Source organism: Lygodium microphyllum, chromosome 3, assembly GCF_053477565.2.
Source record: "Lygodium microphyllum isolate KBCC chromosome 3, Lygodium_microphyllum_v1.1.10, whole genome shotgun sequence".
Taxonomy (NCBI): domain Eukaryota; kingdom Viridiplantae; phylum Streptophyta; class Polypodiopsida; order Schizaeales; family Lygodiaceae; genus Lygodium; species Lygodium microphyllum.
In genome coordinates this window covers 57,027,396-57,047,898 of record NC_141137.1, presented here as the reverse complement: position 1 = coordinate 57,047,898, position 20,503 = coordinate 57,027,396, and positions in this window count along the sequence as shown.

The window sequence follows — 20,503 nt, the reverse complement described above, 5'->3', positions numbered from 1 at the left end:
AAAGAATGCCTTCTTGCATGGTGATTTGCAAGAAGAGGTCTATATGGAGCAGCCACCAGGTTATGTGCATGCTGTTCATCCTGAGTTTGTTTGCAGGTTGAAGAAAGCCTTGTATGGCTTGAAGCAAGCACCTAGAGCATGGTCTGACAAGATAGGACAGTATCTTGTCACTATTGGCTTTCAGATTTCCAAGGCAGATTTCTCACTTTATGTGAGAAAAACAGAGAAAGGTATTATGCTGCTTGTCATTTATGTTGATGATTTGATTATGACAGGTGACAGTGATGAAGATATCCTTCATGTGAAAATGCTATTGAAGCAGAAGTTTGAGATGAAGGATTTGGGAGAGCTGCGTTATTTCTTGGGCATTGAAGTGATTAGATCACCAAGTGGGATACAGCTCTTGCAGAGGCAGTATGGATTGGACATGCTGTCCAAATATGGGATGACAGGCTGTAAGCCTATTTCAGTTCCTTTGGAGCAAAATGTGAAGCTGAGCACAGATGCAGGTGAGCTTCTAGAAGACCCTACTATGTACAGACGCATAGTAGGAAGTTTGATTTATATGACTATTACCAGGCCAGATTTGAGCTATGCTGTTGGATTGGTAAGTCAGTTTATGCAGGCTCCAAGGAAACCACATTTGGATGCGGCTAGACGCATACTTAGGTATGTGAAGTCCACATTGCAGTATGGACTATTTTATGAGACTGGGGTTCAGATACAGTTGCATGGATACACTGATGCTGATTGGGCTGGTAGTATTTCTGATAGATGATCTACCAGTGGATATGTATTCTCTTTTGGGAGTGCTGCAGTCACTTGGAGCAGCAAGAAACAGCCTACAGTTGCCTTGTCGAGCACAGAGGCTGAGTACAGGGGTGCAGCAATGGCTGCATGTGAGGTAGCTTGGTTGCATAAGCTACTTTATGATATGCATCAGTCTACAGATGGGCCAGTTGTCATTTATTGTGACAACATGAGTAGTATACACTTGGCAAATAACCCAGTCTATCATGCTAGAACAAAGCACATTGAGGTGCATTATCACTATGTGCGAGAGAGGGTTTTACTAGGTCTTATTGATCTAGTTTATGTCAGCACAGAGGATCAGGTAGCTGACATATTCACGAAGGCATTGGGCGCAGAGAAGCTGCGCAAGTTCAGAGACCTGCTTGGTGTGCAGGAATTGGGATTGAGCTCGAGGGGGAGTGTTGAGATATCGAGCTCCACTCGTGATACGCCAGGGTGACCGTTGTATATTTATGTCACCGACTTGTCAGTTGCAGACGCGGTTGGTACACCGCCCATGAATAATAGCTACATGATAGCTATCCTTATCTACTCTAGTTCGTGGCTCAGTTAGTATGCCACCTTAGTTAGTTGAGTTTGGTTTGAGACCCATATATAGGGTTCTTCTATTTCTTTGTACTAGAGTTCTTTTGGCTTACACAACTAAGAAGAGGAAAACTGTTTTCAGCCTCCACCCTTGTGTGTCTTCCCCCATTGTGCAAGCAAGAAAGCTTCAAGCGAGACTCCTTCCTTCTCTCCCACAATCTTGACATACTTGGGTGTTGGAATCATGCTTATTGACCGTCATATGCATATGCTATGCCCGCATGATGTCGGCTTTGGTCTTGGCAGTATCTGATTGCCTTGGGATCCGATTTTGGCACTGTTAGCTCTCTTTTACTGAAATCTGAAATTTATTACAACAATCATATATGTATGGACTAACATGGATTTTTCATGCTGAAGCACTTTGAAATGATGTACTTTCACTAGTACTTGGTGGGCAGTAGCTTTGGTTCCACTTTCTTTGCCATTTTTCCTCGATTTTGGTGATTTTTTGGTCATTTTCTATAGTAAACAACAAGCAGTTTTGAACTGTCCACAGTCTTCCATCCTGCATTATGGCAAGTTCGTCCACTGATCATGCTATTTTCAACATCACTAAGGTTGATGATACGAATTACTCTTATTGTGGAAGAGCCAGATTTCGCAGGTGTTGGTGCAGAAATCGTAGATCAAACCTTTGATGTTAAGTGGGCATCCGCCTGTAACTATGCCAGATGAGGAATGGCTTGAGCTTGATGAGTTATGCAAGTCCACTATCGTATTGTCTCTCACAGAAGAGGTTCACTATAATGTCTTTGAGGAAGAACAGAGTGCATGGCAATTGTAGGAAAAGATAAAAAATCTCTATGACAAGAAAAGTCCAGTGAGTTAGATGTATTGGCTGAAGCAGCTTATGGATTTGCGCACGAAGGAGAATGTGACTATGTCTGCTCACTTGAGTCAGTTCCATGCTATACTCAAGAACTTGACTTTGCAAGACATCACTTTTGCAGAGGATGTCACTCCTCTCTTCTTGCTTGGTACTCTTAATGAGTCATGGGATGTATTCCGCACTACATTATATGCCTCTACTGCTACCTTGAAATTATCTGATGTTGAGAGTGCTCTTCTGCAGGAAGAGGTTAACCGTAAGAATTTGGATGTCTCTCATGTGTCTCATGCTATGACAGTTAGAGACAGGAATGATGGATATGGAAAGCATGGCAGTGGTAGTCGCCGTGGACGGGATTCTTAGAAATCTCGGTCCAAGTCTCGTGGGAAGTCACGTAGCAAATCCCATGGCAGGAATGCAAATGTTACTTGTTACCATTGTGGAAAAAAGGGACATATTAGGCCACAATGCTATGAATTGCACAATGAAAGGCGCAAAGATAAGGAAAAATACAAAGTGCAGGATAAGTCTTCTGATCGCAGCATAGTACCTGCAAAGTCCAGTGTTAAATTTGAAGAGATAAACGTTATGCAACCTGAGAATGTTGATGATGATGATTATATCCTAGCAGCTTCTTCTAGTGCATCGCAGATGATAGAGATAAACTCTATGTATGCACTGTGTTGGCTCTTGGACTCATGCGCGTCTTTTTATGTGACACCTTGCCGAGAGTGGTTTCATTCATACCATACTGTTTCAGGTTCTGTGTGCTTGGGTGAGGACAACTCTCTTGATATTGTGGGCATTGGTGATGTTAGGCTGCAGTTTCTTTCTGGCAGTAGTTTTGTTATGCAGGATGTACATCATGTACCTGCTTTGACATGAGTCTCATGTTAGCTGGACAGCTTGATGACGTAGGATATCATCTATGTTTTGGAGACTCTGCATGGAAGATCACTCGTGGTAGACTTGCGATTGCGAGAGGTGCCAAGGGTGGTAGTCTCTACCCCTTGATTGTATCAGCTTCTTCCCTTGATCATGTTTTGTCTGTGGGTTCTATCCCACATGTATCTCTTTGGCATGCCCGTTTGGGCCATATGATCTTTGAAGGGAATGAAAATGCTTTCTAGTTTGCAATACTTACCACCCCTTGATTATGCATGTTTTGATTCATGTGAGCATTGTCTTTATGGCAGTTAGATTAGGTCTACGCATAAGAAGTCCGGTAGGCCACGCATGAGTGAGCCCTTGGCATTGGTACATTCGGATGTCTGTGGGCCCATGCCTTGTCAGTCTATGGATAGTGCAAAGTATTTTGTTACGTCATAGATGATTTTTCACGGAAAGTTTGGGCTTATCCCATTCAGCTGAAATCTGATGTCTTGGTTGTGTTTCAGAGATGGCTTGTATTGGTTGAGAACCAGTCTAGGTATAGGCTAAAATGCCTAAGGACAGAGATGGCTTGGCTTTGTTTCAGAGATGGCTTGCATTGGTTGAGAACCAGTCTGGGTATAGGCTAAAATTCCTAAGGATAGATAATGGGGGTGAGTATGTCTCACATGCTTTTGAGTAGTTATGTGATGAGAGGGGTATTAAGCGTCAATTGACCGCCCCCTACACCCCCCTAGAATGGTTTGGTTGAGCAGATGAATAGAACCATCCAGGAGTGTGTACGCAGTATGCTTAGCCATGCAGGCCTACCACAGAGTTTTTTGGGCTGAGGCAGTTAGTACAGCTGTGCATGTCATAAACAAATCACCCTCTAGCGGTTTAGATTTCCAGATTGCAGAGGAGGTATGGACTGGAAAACCTCCCTCTTATGCGCATCTTCGTGTCTTTGGATGTGAGGAATTTTTCCATATGCCCAAGGACAAGAGAAGTAAGCTAGATCCCAAGATCAAATGCATTTTCATTGGTTATGGGGATGCAGGCAAGATGGGTTACCGTCTCTCTAGGATCCGCAGGCGCGAAAAGTCATCCGCAGTCATGATGTAGTCTTCCATGAAGACAAAATGCATAGGCAGCCTGAGAGAGTTGTTGAGATCCACAAGGTCATATTTCAGGAGTCGAGAGCTCCCACACAGCCAGTTGGATTGCCTATAGCTGCAGTAGATGCTCATGGTCAAGGTATTAGACAGATAGTTGGGCAGGCAGTAGAGCCTGCTGTGAGATGGTCTACTAGAGGCAGACGTCAACCTGATAGATTTCAGCCCTCGATTCATTATGTCTTGGTTACAGATGCAGGAGAGCCTTTCACCTATGATGAGGCTATGCGCAGGGGTGACACTCACTCCTAGGAGGGCTATCCAGCCTGAGATAGACTCCTTGCATAAGAATAACACTTGGGATTTGGTTTCCTTGCCTATGGGCAAGAAGGATTTGCCATGCAAGTGGGTGTACAAGCTAAAAAGTACCCTTGGACACCCCAAGCCGGCATACAAGGCTAGATTGGTAGCAAAGGGTTTTAAGAAGGAGCGTGGTGTGGACTTTGACAAGGCCTTTTCTCCTGTGGTTAAGATGACCAGCCTACGCTTAGTCTTGGCTTTGGTTGCTCAGCTTCACTTGGATTTATACTAAATGGATGCCAAGATGGCTTTCTTACATGGGGACTTGCATGATGAGATTTATATGGAGCAACCTAAGGGCTTTGCAGAACCTGGCAGGTAGCACCTAGTGTGCAAATTGAAGAAAAAACTTTATGGCTTGAAACAGACACCTAGGGAGTGGTATCATAAGTTTGATGCTTTTATGCATTCATAGGGCTATAGCCAGAGTGATATGGATCTGTGTCTTTACACAAAGAAAGCCCGTGATGGTTCTTTATTGATTTTGGTACTCTATGTGGATGATATGCTGATAGCAGGGAAAGCTCATGATGAGCTAGATGCTCTTAAGGCTCAGCTCAAGAAGAGCTTTGAGATGAAAGATCTGGAACAGGCTGCTCACATACTTGGTATGCGCATTAGATGCGACAGGCATCAGAGAATCCTCTACTTGTCACAAAGGGAGTACATTCATAAAGTCCTTGAGCGCTTCCGCATGCAGGACGTAAAACCTATTGGCTATCCATTGCCTTCTTATGTGAAGATATCATAGGTTGGTTGTCTGCAGATAGATGAGAAGAGGACCGAGATGGCCAAGATTCCCTATGCATTTGTAATGGGCACTCTTATGTATGCCATGATAGCCACTCGTCCAGATATTGCCTTTGTAGTTGGTGTTGTGGCATGCTATATGGTTACACCTGGCAAGAAGCATTGGGATGCCGTGAAGGGTATCATGAGGTACCTGAAGGGCACTATAGATATGTGCATATGCTATGGAAGCTAGGATACAAGAGTTGTGGGGTACACTGACTCTAATTATACAGGACATGCAGATAGTAGGAAGTCCACTTCCGGCTATGTATTCACCTATGCTGGAGGTGTTGTTTCTTGGATGTCCAAGGTGTAGAAATGCACAACCCTTTCTACTACAGAGGCTGAGTATATTGCAGCAACTGAGGCTTGCAATGAGGCCATTTGGTTGGGTCATTTAGTTTGCTGACCTTGGTATTGATGCTATCCCTACACTGCATTCGGATTCTATGAGTGCTATTCAGATAGCCAAGAATCCGGTCTTCCATGCGAAGACAAAACACATTGAGGTGAGGTATCACTTTATACCTGGGGTTATTGAGAACAAGTCTGTTGATCTTGTCAAGATCTCGACTGACCAGAATCTTGCAGATCTGCTCACGAAAAGCCTCTCTACAGAGCGCTTTGCCTTCCTCAGGAGGTTGATGGGCATGGGATGAGATGATGTCTTTCCTCATCCTATTGTAGATGTGTACATGTTGTACTATCTTTTTTCTTTTTCTTTTCACTCCTCACTGGGGCAGATTTGCCTTTAAGTGGGAGGTTGTTGGGGGTAAAGGCACCTCTGCCTAGCCACCCGTGTATTACTACACTGACAGTCACAGCCACTGCACACTGCAGGTGGCAGGCGCTCGTCACCATCACTTTATTCTTTATTCTTTTAGTGACAATTTGAATAAAGGAAGGCCGGGTCACACATTGTGACTGTTGGAGTTCCCATTTCTAGTCTCTCCCTTTCTTGCTCTTGCTCTCCTGCCATAACTCTCGAGTCCAACCTTTGATCTGTTGCTCCCTTTCACTCCTCTTTCAAACACCTGGTGCCTAAGCGTCTGGTGGGAGCTTGCACAGCTAGTGTTGCCACACCCTATGTGCTCCCTTGAGCCCTCGTCCTCTTGGCTTGGGGGGTTTTGGCATGCGTCCTCCTAGGTGGTGTCATTTAGGGCCTCTTTTTGTCACGTACCTCTTTAGAGTAGGCACATAGCATTTTGGTGGGGGCACTAGTGCCTTATGCTCTTTCCAACGGTGGAGAGCTGCCTGGCATGCTAGCTGCACTATGTGGTCCATGGCTGCTACTGTAGGGGGACCTGCAAAATGCGAACCAAGGATTAGACCCTAAGGCAAGATAAAACTATTCGCATGGAAGGGATTATACAGTGGGTTATCAAGTGCATATGACAAGGAGGGGAGAGATGAGGCATGCAGTGTTTGTTGTAGAGGGATGGTCCCCATGGTGATGTTTGTTTTGCCTCTAGCCATTAGCAGATCTTGGCTTATGCTAAGTTGCGTGGATTGGTTGTCATGGAGTGGGGCAGGGCTCATCCTCGGAAGGATAGATCGGAAAGGGGAAAAGGCGTATAGAAAGGAACGGTACCCTGTCTACACCATCAGAGATGTTGGTCAAGGCTTCCTATGGCGGTAATGAGGGTTGCATGCCCTCCACTTGGAGGCAGGAATGGTCACACAACTTCTAAATGTGTGGTGAGAGGAGGACTTGAGGAGCTTAGCCTGTTAAACCCAACTCTTCTCCCTATGCTTGACTATCATTCCTTGTGTGTGTTGAGATTGTCTGTACATGGTCACAAAACTCATCATTTATTTATATACATATTTATGAATCCATGTCACTTCATGAGGATAAAAGCCAATGGTAGAACTCCGGAGTATGGCACACACATCTAGTGCTCATGGCAACTTACTCAATAACGATAGATATTTTGCAACATCGAGTAGCATGGAACCTTGTCCAAGTCTATGGCAATATGTAACTCCTCCTCAATGATAACCTTATCAGACAAAGAGTTCTCTTGGCTAGTTTTAGCTAAGTCCATACCCCGAATGGCAGACATCACTCGAAAGGAAGTTGGTGCCACATAGGTTGGGTCTCTTTGAGACCGCCATTTGGCTAATCGCTCCTTTGAGAGTGTCATAATCTCGGCTCCTAGTTTGGCCATTGCAATACAGTTTTCAAACCAATGTTTTTCAAATTGACTTCAACCCTCTGATTGTCGCTTTAGCTGCTCTATCTCTAAGAGATTTGGTTGGCAGAGCACATCATTTAATGTTACAGTTAAGCGTAGTTCGTCGGCTTCCTCGTCAGAGGTGAGTTGCATGCGTTCATGCAGGAGCCTATCATAGTGCTCGTCAAGATGTTCTTGCTCTTTCCAGGATAGGGGAAATGATAAGTATTCTTCAAGTTTCTCTTCAGGGAATGTGCCCATCTCTGCCAAGACATAGACATGTGCGAACACTTTGAGTTTAGCATCCAAATCAGTTAAGCATTCTGCGACACTTCTATGTTCAACAAGGGCTTGCTCAGTTGTTATCTCATGCAAGGTTCTAGGAGTTTGCCTAGGCTTTAGCATAGCTGGGGGCTCAGGCCTAGATGAGCAAGATTGGTCAATGCTAGGATTGCTTATGCTCTTGGGATTTCCATGTTTGTCCTGAGGCTTTGTTATTGCGTTATGGTTCTCCTTGGATGTGACTGGTATAAATTTGTCACCCTATTGTGACAACATTGTATCCACTCTTGATTGGACAATGCGAGTTCTGTTGTCGGTGGATTGAGTGTTGTCAACAACCATTGATGTTAACAACTGCTTTGATTTTTTAGAGCACACAGATGTGTTTGAGGTCTCACCGCTATTAGGAGAGACATCAATGGGTTCATTGGTGGATAGACTCGATGCTACAACCACCTGTAACTGTTATTGTTTTCGTTGTTTTCTCCTCTTTTTCTTAGTTAATGAAGGTGCATAACTTAATGACTCAGGATCCTGAACTAGGACAGCCATTGATGTGCTTGGTTGGGCCTCATCTTTCCCCTTCTCTGGTGTGTCCTCATGGGACGTAGTTGCACCTTGCTAGAATAGCCTTGGTAGGTTGATTGGTAAGATGCGCCATCTCCTTGGCCACATCTTTTAGAGGTTTCTCCTCAAGCCTAGGCTTTAGGTGCTTTGGAAGTGCTGGAGTTGTCAAGGATGTTGGTTGCGACACCTTCCCCCCCAGGTAAACTACTAAGGACATGTTCCACAAGGGTTGTTGTTACAGCCAAGGGCTCTGATAGCAACTAGTCTAGTGGGCTGGATAATCTTGATGGATTGCGATGTCAAGTCACTACGGTGATCGAAAGTGGCCGTGTATTTTGTTGCCCTTTGAGCATTCACCTATGTAGTTTGAGCATGCGTTGATCTAGTCACATTAGGGTGCACAGGCATATCCTTGGGCCAAGAGCTACAGATGGTGCCATGTCCCACTTCTTTGACATTTGGAAGCTTAGATGGAGATAGAGATTGGGATTGAGAAGCTACACTTGATGACTGTTGTTGTGCTTCATGTGTCCGTTTAGGGAAAGAGGGTGTAGGAGACTTGGGACTCTTAAGTGGGTCCGACACTGGCTGGAAGATTTGCTCATGGTTGTTAGATGATTTTACCATTTGCTTTATTGAGCATTTAACCTTGCCATGAGAAATGTTGTGCCTATGATGACTACTATCCTCTTGGGGAATCAAAGGCTCCTTGGGCACTAGTGGCTTTTGTGTATCCTCAACGATTACATCTGATATCTTCTTGTCAAGCACGCTAGGCTGAGGATCTACCCTCCGATTGGTCTCGTTTGGTTTCTTGATTTCGATCGTGAGGGGCTCGGTCACTCCACTGTTATTGACTTGAGACTTGGTTTTTCGTTTAGATCGCCTCCTACACTATTGTTGACTTGAGACTTGGTTTTTCGTTTAGGTCTCCTCCTACGCTTCTTTGCTCTTCATACAATATGGCCTTCAATTGACAAAGGAGGTTTAGCAGGGGGTTTTGGCACCCAAATCCATCAGTTACCTACGTAATCCCCTTGAGCACGTAGCAACGCCTTGGATATCCATCACGGCATTGTGCTGACCCTCCATCGATGCCTTTGTCTATAAGGCTTGGGATTCTTTTGGATTCTTCTATGATATTTATAAGTCCAACACATGTCCTTGGCATTGGCTCCTGACCTTCGCCTCACTCACTGGTTCTCGTTGCTCGACCTGTGCTTCTATCAACTCTTTCAACAAGTCCTTGCTCTCATTAGCAGGCTTGACTGTTATGTCAGCACCTTCCTTGCCTTTCCCTCGAGGTTCGATGAGGTCACCCTTGCTAAAGGTTGTGACTATCCTCACACCTGGTAGTGTCAGGTGTATCCTCTATGCTACATACTCGGCCTCACACTTGGTCGCCCTTTTGAAGGGTCTTTCTAGAAGGGTTTCCTTTCCGTAGTTAGCACTATTTGGAGGAACATGAAATAGGATAGGCAAGCTCTCAGTTTCAATTGTCGCAAGGATTTTGCACTGCCCTATAAGTGCTTGTGGATGTCCCCTCTAAGGACTAAGAGTTGCATTAGTCGATGTGAGCTCTAATTGGCCTACGTCCATGATTCATAGGTCAAGATATTAAAAAATGCTCCTTCATCAATCAGAGCATCGATAGTGTGCTCTCTTTTTGCGGTGAGTTTGACCCTAAGATAAGCAGGCGGTACTATGTCTTTATCTTTCGGGTCTTGGCTCAAAAATTTAAGCCTTCTGACAAATGCCGTTGAGTCCCCAACTGCACGACTAGATGTGGATTCTCCACTAATGTCTTGGATCGCCTGTGCAGTGTTATTCAAGGTGCATCTATCATTAGGACGGTCATATCTAGTCATCCTCATTGTTGTAGCTTGATATTGTTGCTTTCCACTTTGACCAGATGCAGTCCGAATGCAATACGTACGTGTTTTTGTAGTGTGGCCTTTTTGGCCTTGTTGGCTAGATTGGCCCATTGAGGTTCTAGGGTCTCTTTTTGTCTCTGTTTGGGTATGCTTTTGGTTGTTCTTTTGCAAGTGAGAATCCATGCTTGTGTAGAGCCATTACTACACTAGGTTCCATCTTGGAGGACCTGTCATGGTGCGTGTTTTCTCTCCAACCTACTTGGGGGAGGTGCGAAGGGGGCTGAGCCCCCTCTGTGGAGGTCCGGGGGGCAGTTCCCCCTGCCTACAGGGCCATTACGGTAAACACCATGCGCGATTTGAAGGACCATTTATAGCCAAATTTTGAAGTACTTGCTCTAAGTTTCAGCCCCCTGATGATCGATCTACGATATGGTTTCGGCTCCATATGGTCTCTCAATCAGTTTTAGGGTCTACAAGCTAAAAATTGAAAAAATCCAAATTCGGCCTAACATGTCCAAATTGCAGGGGCCGAATCCCCGATTTGGCTCGTCCGAGGGCCGAGTAGAAAGGGCCAAATGTAACTAGCCTGAATGTCAAATTCGGCCAGTCTGAGTCTAGTTGTCCGAGGGCCGTGTGGCTGAGTGGGCGAAGGGCCGTCAAGTGGGCTAAGTTAAGTGGTCCGAGTGGTAGTGGGCCGAGGGCCGATTCTGGGGCTCGGCACAGAATCATCGTCACTTGGACAGACTGAGTGCGATGCAATTTTTGCCAGAATTCAAAGAATTCGTCGTGCCGAGCAATCGAGGGCTCCCTACCTGCTGAGCACCTCCAAATCCAACCTACTCATGTAGGGGAAGGTGTGGAATTAGCTAGGTTGGGCAAATAACTCTTGGATGGCCAAATCAAAGTGGATCCACGCGAAAAATCTTTCTCCCTCTCTCCTACTCTCCTAAAACCCTGCAATGCACAATGTGGCCTTTCTTGCCACTCCTAGCCCCTTATCACCCTGCCTAGGCCTGTACTCACCTTAGTCTTGCTTCCCTTACTAATATTTAACCCAAAATTTCATTTTTTGCCCTTCTTTTTCCTATTTCAGCCTATTATAAAGCAAAAGAAAACCCTACTGTTTGCTCCAACGTTTTGCTCCTATCCTTTCTAAATGCAAGAAAAAATCATAAGGAAAATACCTACACTACTCCGTCATGCTTCTCCAAGTCCCACACAACAAAAACCTACTTGCTAAGGAGATCGAATACCTCTTCAAACTCCCTCGCTTCCTACCTATCTACCTCAAGCATCGGTTTGCGAAAAACCCTACTTCAATGCTTGATTCAAAGCGCACAAAGGCTCAAGGCTTGAATCCGTTGTCCTGGAAACAGAACCAAAATGTGGGAGCTTTCAATCAACCACCAAGACCCACGGTCCGCTTATTGTTTCAAGCGTTCCAAGCCGAGTACTAATGGCTATCTCTCACATAGCCAACACGCCATTCATATCTACGAGTGTAATGAGCTTACCTCCATGCCGATCAAGTTACCTCCTCCCCCGTGCACTCCGGTAGCTCCACGATCCAACTGCAAGCTCCATCCTCAAGCTCCATGCTCCAAGCTCCATAGCCGTGAGCAAGACAAGAGAAGATAAGAGAAGAAGAAGAAGAGAGGAGAAGATGGAGAGCTTCTCCTCCTCGGTCCCTCACCCTCACACACTCACTCCCTCAAGCAAGCAAGAACAAGAACAAGAACAAGAACAAGAAGAAGAAGAGATCCACTTTTGGCCACACACAAGAATGAGCTTCTCATTCACTTTTCAACTTTATATACAAAACCCTAAATCCCTATTGGGTGGTCATCCCCTTATCCCCTTTTTTACATGGCCGGCCATAGCCTAGGCCCTTTTTCCCATTGTCCTTCTATCTTCCTAGCTTCCTTTCCACCGCTCATCTACATTTACAAATTGCATGAGTGAGAGCCCAACGCTCCTTAAATTAAATCATGATGCGCTTGTGCTCTTTTATAAAAGTATTGACTTGCGCTTTTCCTTGTGTGCCTCTTTTCCTTATTTAGGACTTTTCTGTGCTTCTTGTGTTTCTAGATTTTTCTTGGTGCGCCTTCGTCTTCCGTTTCACTTTGCCTTGGCCTTTTTCTTCTGCTTTAGCTTTTCCAGGTTTTCCACCTTGTTCATCTCACGGTTAACAAGTCTCATCTACTTATGCAACACCATGTCAAATATCAAATTTTTAATTGGTGTTTTGACTAGGTTCTCAAGTAAACCATGACAAAGTCGTTAGAAAGCTAGGACATAGGTGCTTAATACTTGAAGGGAACTCTTGATAGGGTAACACATACAATTTCAAAAGTTCTCCTATAGAGAGAATTATGACTTAGAACGGGCAAGTGACAATGATTCCAAGAAGTTAGTTTTTGAATACTATTTCTCTTTGGATTTAAAATCTTCTCTTGGATGAGTAAGAAGCAACTAGCTATGGCATTGCCTTCTATCAAAGTACAATACAAGAAATATTATTTTACTATATGTGAAGAAATATAGTTAATGAGAATTGTATGGCATATAGGAGTGCAAGATGAAGCTCCAGTAGTGCTTATATGTGACAATTAGAGTTATATCACCATTTTCAAAAATCTAGTGTTTCACATATATACTAAACACATTGAAATCGAGTATTACTATATGCAATACTATAACTTGTCTATTGTCTAATGAAGAAGAATGCAGTAGATATCTTCACCAATGGTCTTAGAAAGGATCTAATTTGAGTTCATCCTTAGAGACTTGTCATTGGGCTGAGGATGTGGTGGACATTGAGGGGGATACTGGACATGCTCAATACCCCATCCTTACAAGGTGCAACTAATGATCTATGATGCCCAAAGTTGTAAGACACCCAATTATGAGGAGAAGTAACTTGTACATCAAATGAGGTCTATGTGACCAAATGGAAAAAATGTAACCTTTCTGAGTACCCTTTGCGTTAGATACAGTAGTTAAGCTAATAACAAATAGAGACATACTGCATCAACTCTTGTGATATGGAAATTATCAAGGCCCCCTATTTTGGGGTCCAAGGGGCTTGGAAGTGGTCCTTGGTTGGGAGTCTTAGTAGGGCACGTGGCCCCTTTGATGTGCGTCCAAGGGTGGTGCCCTTGGTCAACAAAAGGTAAAGTAAATTTCCCTATTTGACCAGGAAAGGCTTGTAACATGGTTAGACAAGTTGAACAAAATACCTTTGTAGGCTATAAATGAAAGACCCCTTTAAAGCCATAAAAAATATATTGTTTACTTAGTCAAACTTATTTAAGCTAGCCTTAAGCTCTTTATTTCTCCTTTGTGTAGATCACCATCTAAGCTTGACAAGGAAAGCACACAAGTGGATAAAGGCATCTTTGTATAATTTTGTTTTCATTTAAGTTCAAGATCTTACATGAATAACATAAGCATATAATTTTTTATTTAAAAATATTAAAATTAAAAAAAATCCATTATTCTCATATTTTCTATGCACCTTCTATTTCTTACTCAGATTCTATTTGTTGCACCATGTAATTTTCTATAAAGGGAGAGGAAGAGAGTGAGAGTGTGTGCAAAGTGAGGGACATCAAGTAAAGCTAACACATGAATCTATTGTGTATAATGGTAGATCTAGATTTTTGTTAGGTTTAACATGTAGGTTGTCTAGGTGAGAGATAGCTATATAACTTAATGCATCCTACCCTTGAAATAATAAGGGTTGTGTCCAACAATCCCGACATTGAGATCATGTACTGCAACGCTTTGATTATTTGGGATAAGGACACTATGGCCATGAAGTCACTTGTACACTTCTATCATGGAATAGAAGAAGGTGCATACATGCCAACTTTGAAACATACACAAATAATTAGATTTCATTATTGTTCTTTGGAAGAAAATACTTTGATTTCACTTTTTCATTGGATGGAATAGAGTTTTGTTGTGATTCATTTTGTTAGAACATATAGAACTAAGTTGAAAACATTATGAAAACTTAAGTTTCACTTTCAATTAGGAGGAAACAACTTGAACTTATTAGACTTGATTTTTCTAGGTGAAACATCCATAACAACGTCAAAAGGGAAGAGATTAGAAGGAGAACATGCATGTCATGCTTGGAATGGGAAGAATGAGAACCTATTGAGTATAAAATACACCAAATGCACTTTTGTGTATTAGAAGAGCCTTCTAGAAGGGAAGAAAAAAAATTGAGCCTAAGATGAACTCTTGCATGCAAAAAGCCATGTGGTGGTAAGAGAGGAAGAGGGAGAGTTCTTGCATACAAACAAAGGTTAACTCCCTTTAATTTGGTTTACTTAAATTTTTAAAGGAATTAAAAGAATAAAAGAAAAAAAACTTTATCTTTTCAAGAAAAAGAGGAACACTAAGGATTAACCTCTGCCCCCCCCCCCCCCCTTCCCCCTTTACTATCATTGCAATAGTGTGCCCCCACATGTTGATGTAGCCCCACATAGTCTAACCAACTAATCTAGATCCATTTCTTAGCAACATTTCAGCCATGTCTTTTTGTCTATTTGACCACCATTGCTTTGTTACTTTCCATCCATGCCATTAGTTGGAGACTCCAGAGATTACGCATTTAGCCTAAACAAGGGAGGGTCTTCATTCATGTCAATACTAATGATTGGACAAAAGGAAATCTAAATGAGCCATTGATCTGAAGATGAAATCTCCATCACAATGCTCAATTTTGAGTCGAGCACCACCCACCGTGCATCATCATTGAGATAGTCCCTATCCAAACTAGTAGCTCTCCACCACTCCCGTACTTGATGATTGTGCCAAATATACAACTTCTTCCCTTTCCAAAAATTGATTGCTACATCAATCAGATCATGCATATTCTATGTTATTCCCTAGTTCTTCTTCTTATCCAACAGCAATAGACCCTTTCCATCGAGTAGTCATCCTCACCTACTATTTTATCCCACTCACCCATTAGCAAAATGGGGCCTCGTAGATTTTGCTGGCAAGCCAAGCCCACTAGGAGCCTCTCTTGCATGATGTGCTCACTACATAGGATTGTGTTGAATGCTGAAATGATTAGATTTTTTGGTTGATTTTTGTTATTTTTGAGGCCTAAATGGTTGATTTTTGAGTTGTTTGAGTGATGTTTAGTTATTTTGGAACTGTTTGAGAGTTTTTTGGATGATATCGACTATGTTTCAAAAGCTCATGATGATTCTCATTAGAAATATGAGGTTTTGTGATGAACTGATAAGTTCTGTTTAGGTTCTGATTGGTTCTGATACCTTGTGTTTAGCTTCTGTTTGTTTTGATTTTCTTCTGTATGAAGCATGGATTGATAATTGATGAAGGTTGCAATCTTTTGAAATCTTATTGAATATTTTTTGATATTTTGGGATGTTTTTAGTGTGAGTTATGAGGTTCTTATGTTCTCTGTTGATCTTCTGTTAACCCTTTGTTTCTACTTTGTTCTTGTTCTCTTCTGTTCTATTCTGTAGATCTTCTGTATGTGTTCTGTTATATCAGGGTGTACTTTGGAAAATTTTTCTAACTTTTAAAAAGGATGAATCTAATTTCAAAAGAGCTAAAACAAATGGAAGAAGTAGCTACTGAAGACTCAAGTGCAGATTGGAGAGGCAGAGACAGAAGCAAGATATGAAGGGTTACTATAGATGCTCTGGTGCCTCTTCAACACAGACATGCCTCTTGGGAGGTGCATCCACGACCTAAGAAGGATTATTAAGAGAGATTATTGAGTATTTTAGTAAGGATATGATGTACTATTGATTGATTGAGAGAGAGAGAGAGAGAGAGAGAGAGAGAGAGAGAGTCAGAGATAGCCAATTCTATCAAAACAATGTATCTATCTATGAGAGATTGAGAGAGAGAACTATGAAGACAATGAAGATGAATACTATGTGATTATTTTCATTCAAAAATGGTGTATTATTTTGTGTTTCTTATTCTATTGATGGATTCTATGAAGATGTTAAAGATTATGGTTGATTCTATTAAATTTGTGGGAGATATCTACCATGATGCTGCGTAAAGATTTGTTCTTTTCCTTGTTGTGGTTCTCAAAATAATGAAACAAAGGCTTGTTGATGTTACAAGGTAGATTTTCTTGCAATAGAAACCCCTTTTCCTTGGTGTCTTTTTTGGGGATCCATGTTTTTGGTACGCAGCTGGGGAAACTTGCCATCAACAAGCATTAGAAGAGGCTGAAAATGAAGAAAATGGCATTACCAAGAAGAGGAGAATTCAATGGATGCTTGCAAAGTTCCTTATTCCACTGAAGAGTAGGAGATTGTTATTGCTAAAGCCACTTTCTACAAGAATTTCATCCCACAATGGTGAAAACATATTACCATCATGATGCAAGCTCTATGTGGTGGACTATTTCCTCTTCCTGTTGAAGCAACAGAGACGTGCATCTTGGTGGAAAATTGTTTGGGAACAAATTGAAGTGTAGAAACAGAGAGAATGACCATCCATTGAAGATTTGGCATTCATTGAGAAGTTTCCAAACATCATCAAGTGGGAGATTGTTAAGAAGCTTCAGGAGTCGTGGTCTATGGAGGTTCACAAAAACAAGAAAGAAAAGAGTTGGAATTTGTTCATGGATGCTCAACAACAGGACACATGGGATACATGGTGCACTAAAAATCTCCTGTTTGTTCAATTAGCAACCCAGTGGAAGTTGGTAGGCAGAGTGTTCTTCACAACATGCACTGTTGAAACCATCACAAGTTGGCATTATTATGATGATGGCACAACAACGATCCTAAGAAGAATGAGTTTTGATACTTTCAGAACGGAATATCTCCCCCTCTATAGTGGTTTGAAAGTTGAATTTAGAGATGTTGAAAAGAAGGAGGTAGAAGAAATGCTGGCCAAAGAGTCCTCTAGAGATTGAAGCCCCTCTAATTCTATTCCGTTGAGTGAGTACAGACCAACTGGTTGGAGCCAACCCCCTGATGAATGATGCACTCAAGAGGCAAGTGCTAGAACGAGTCCAGAGGTACGTGAGAAGAGAAAAGGAAAGAATCAAGGCTGAGAATGAGCTTGCAGAAGCCTCCTTTTGATGCCTTAAAAGCACTCTTTACAGAAGTCCCTATGGTGACTCAAGGTCACCTTCCTAGTCAAATTCATCGTGGAAATATTGATGACAGGCCATCAAATATAGTCCCATTGCCAATTTTTAAGGGAGAGTACAATGAAGACCCGATCTTCATGTAGCAGAGTTTATGATAGCATGTGTGGCTAACAATGCCAGAACCCTCAAGCATTGGTTAGCAATTGTCCCCGCCACTTTCAAGGGCACGGAGTTTCAATGGTATGAGAGACAAGCAACAAGAAGTTTTGGCACATGGATGACCTGAAGTTGGCCTTCCTCACTAAATTTAGGCATGAAGGTTTTGAAGAGAGGATTTGAGAGGAGTTCATGAACCTAAGTTTGTCCTCTAGAGAAAGAGTAGAAGCTTATGTCTCGCGAATGGAATCCATCCTGAAGAGATGAACCAACCATCATTTGGATGAAGGCATCCAGAAAGGAGTGTTCCTTAGAGACCTACAACCATAAGTTTGCAAGTTCATGGAACTGAAAAGACCAATCAATTTGCAAGCTGCAGTGGAAGATGCAAGACTATATGACGAAGTTGAAGGAAGGCTGTCAATGACTCCAGGAAGAGGAGTCTTACCTCCTCCCATGCCAAAAATGGTATACCCACCAAATGCAGTCCCAAGGACAATTCCCTACCCCTATCCCTAGATGCAAATAGTGTCGCAATACAATGCACCTAATTCACAGTGGCCGCAAACCTCGGGTAAGTTACTATGTATAAAAATGTGCATCATGTGAGTTCAAAAGAAGGGAATATTTAAAAATATAGTCTTAGAGATTTACATTCACAAAAGGAAAAAAATTAAAATGCATAAATTTATTCATAAAAGGAGTATCTATATTCCGTATGTGTAATTTTTACATAAGGGTATTATCAATTCATAAAATTAGCCAGTATTTTCTTACCAAAAAGGGGTCTTGAATAATGTCTTCCACTTACATACACAAGGAACTTTTAATCAATCCCAAAAATAGAGTAATCACTGAGGGCATTGGGCAAGCACCCCAAAAGCAGACAAAGAATGTTATTAGTGTGCTATAATATGAATGCCTAGACGAATGTTTAAGAAGCACGAAGAGAACCTTGACACTAAGGTAATACTTTCCTTCGAGTTTGATGTATCAAGCCTGATACATATGTTTATAAGAACACAAAGACACACACACACGTTGTGAGTAGATTGTGTGTGCATGTGTGTTTGGGGTAGGGGAAGGGAGGGTATGTGTGTGTGTGTTTCTATGTGTATGAGGTACAAATCTAACTAGAGTGAGAGAGCATGATTCATTGAGAACATCAGGTTTAAGATGGCATAATGGATGCATATCCCATGTATGAATCCATGCTATTGCAAATGTATCACACAACTAAGGATGAACATAATTCTATTTTCTATTACTTTGGCCATGATTTTATATACCATATTAATCATCGTAAGAGGTCTCCAACTACTCCATCAAAAGACTTGGTATTTAACTTCATAAGACCTTTGTTTAGAAACTCCCCTCCAATTCTTATTTTATGGAGTAGTATGCATAAATCCTTGGGGAGGGATTGATACACTTCAACTAGAATGCCATCAATGCCAAGGGATTTGACATCCACAAGTGAATGAAACACATATCCAAAAATGCAAAAAACTTGAAATCCACAAGTGACTAGATGTCGTTAGCATCAAAGAGTTCCAACATCTCAAGGATCAGTTTTCTCCAATCCCATAAGATACAAACCCTCTTCTCAACTTTGAGAACTGATCCATTAGATACAATAGTTGATGAGACTTCAATGAGCACACCCAACCCTCCATCCACTTAAAGATAGAGGCCTCGAATGTTGACCCAAACCGGACATTTGATTTGTAAGACCTCCTTTGGATTGAAGTTTTCCACCATGAGAGTGAATACAATAGATTATCTTTTTATACCACCACCAACCCTAGTACAAGATCTCTCTCACAATCAAAAGGAACCAAAAGAAGAAGCTAAAACTCCAAGGATATTACATATTAATCACTCTTTGATTTAGGATACGTTTGCCTAACTAAGGTTCCAATACTTGTAAGGTTAATTTTCAAAATCCTTTTACAACAAAATTAGGGCCTCTACATGTGACAAAAATTCATAACTCTTCTTTCTCAATCCCCCCTTCTATCTCTGCACCATCATGAAAGACAGAAATTTATGACTCTTCTTTCTCAATCCTCACTGCCATGGTGGGAAACTATCAAGACATGGACACTATCTACTTTGCATGGTGACAACTGCGGTGGCTGGTTTGATGATGATGCCTAACCAAACCAGTCGAGATGGCACCTTCATTGGTGGGCAAGCCTCTACCTTTGCATAGAGTCGAGAATTGAGGGGAAGCGATGGAATAAAAATACTTGTGGGCAATGGTGGAATGAAAATACTTGTGTGCAATGGAGTGCTTGAGATGACAGGCCTCACTCTTTATCTATGGATCGATGTTGGATTGTTACTCCCAAGAAATTAGAATTGCCATTCCGAATGAATTTTACCTGCATATTTTAATGTAATCTACAGATTTTAATGTAATCAAACAAATATGGCATTGTGAAAGACCAAGCAGAAAAGTACATGACAATATGCGCATGATTATGGAAAGATACACAGCAGAGCATAAAGAGAGTGAAACATACCTATATGCGAGTTGCTTTTGTATGAATGTGAGTATAAATTTTATTATTTTCCTCTGTGTTGGAGTACATAAGAGAACATAATATTTTTCTCTTTTCATTTTGATTGAATCAAAAGAAGAGGACCATTAGTGAGAGGATAGATTAAAAAACGTACTCCTTCACTTATTATAGTCAAATTGATCTCTTGCAAGTGTTGATGCCTATTTGTATGAATAGTAGTGGAGTATAAGAGAAAGAGACTTGATCAATCACAAACAAAAAAAGATTTTGTTTACTAGCTTGATCTAGACTAGAATACTTTGAACATCTTCCCCTTTCAAGTGATAGCAACTCTATTTTCATTCATGATTCCTATAATATGTGGATTATAGAATCTATCATGGGCTTTGGCCAAAGATTGGAGTAGCACCAAGAGCTTTTTGAATAGTTGTAAGTTGGGGTCCT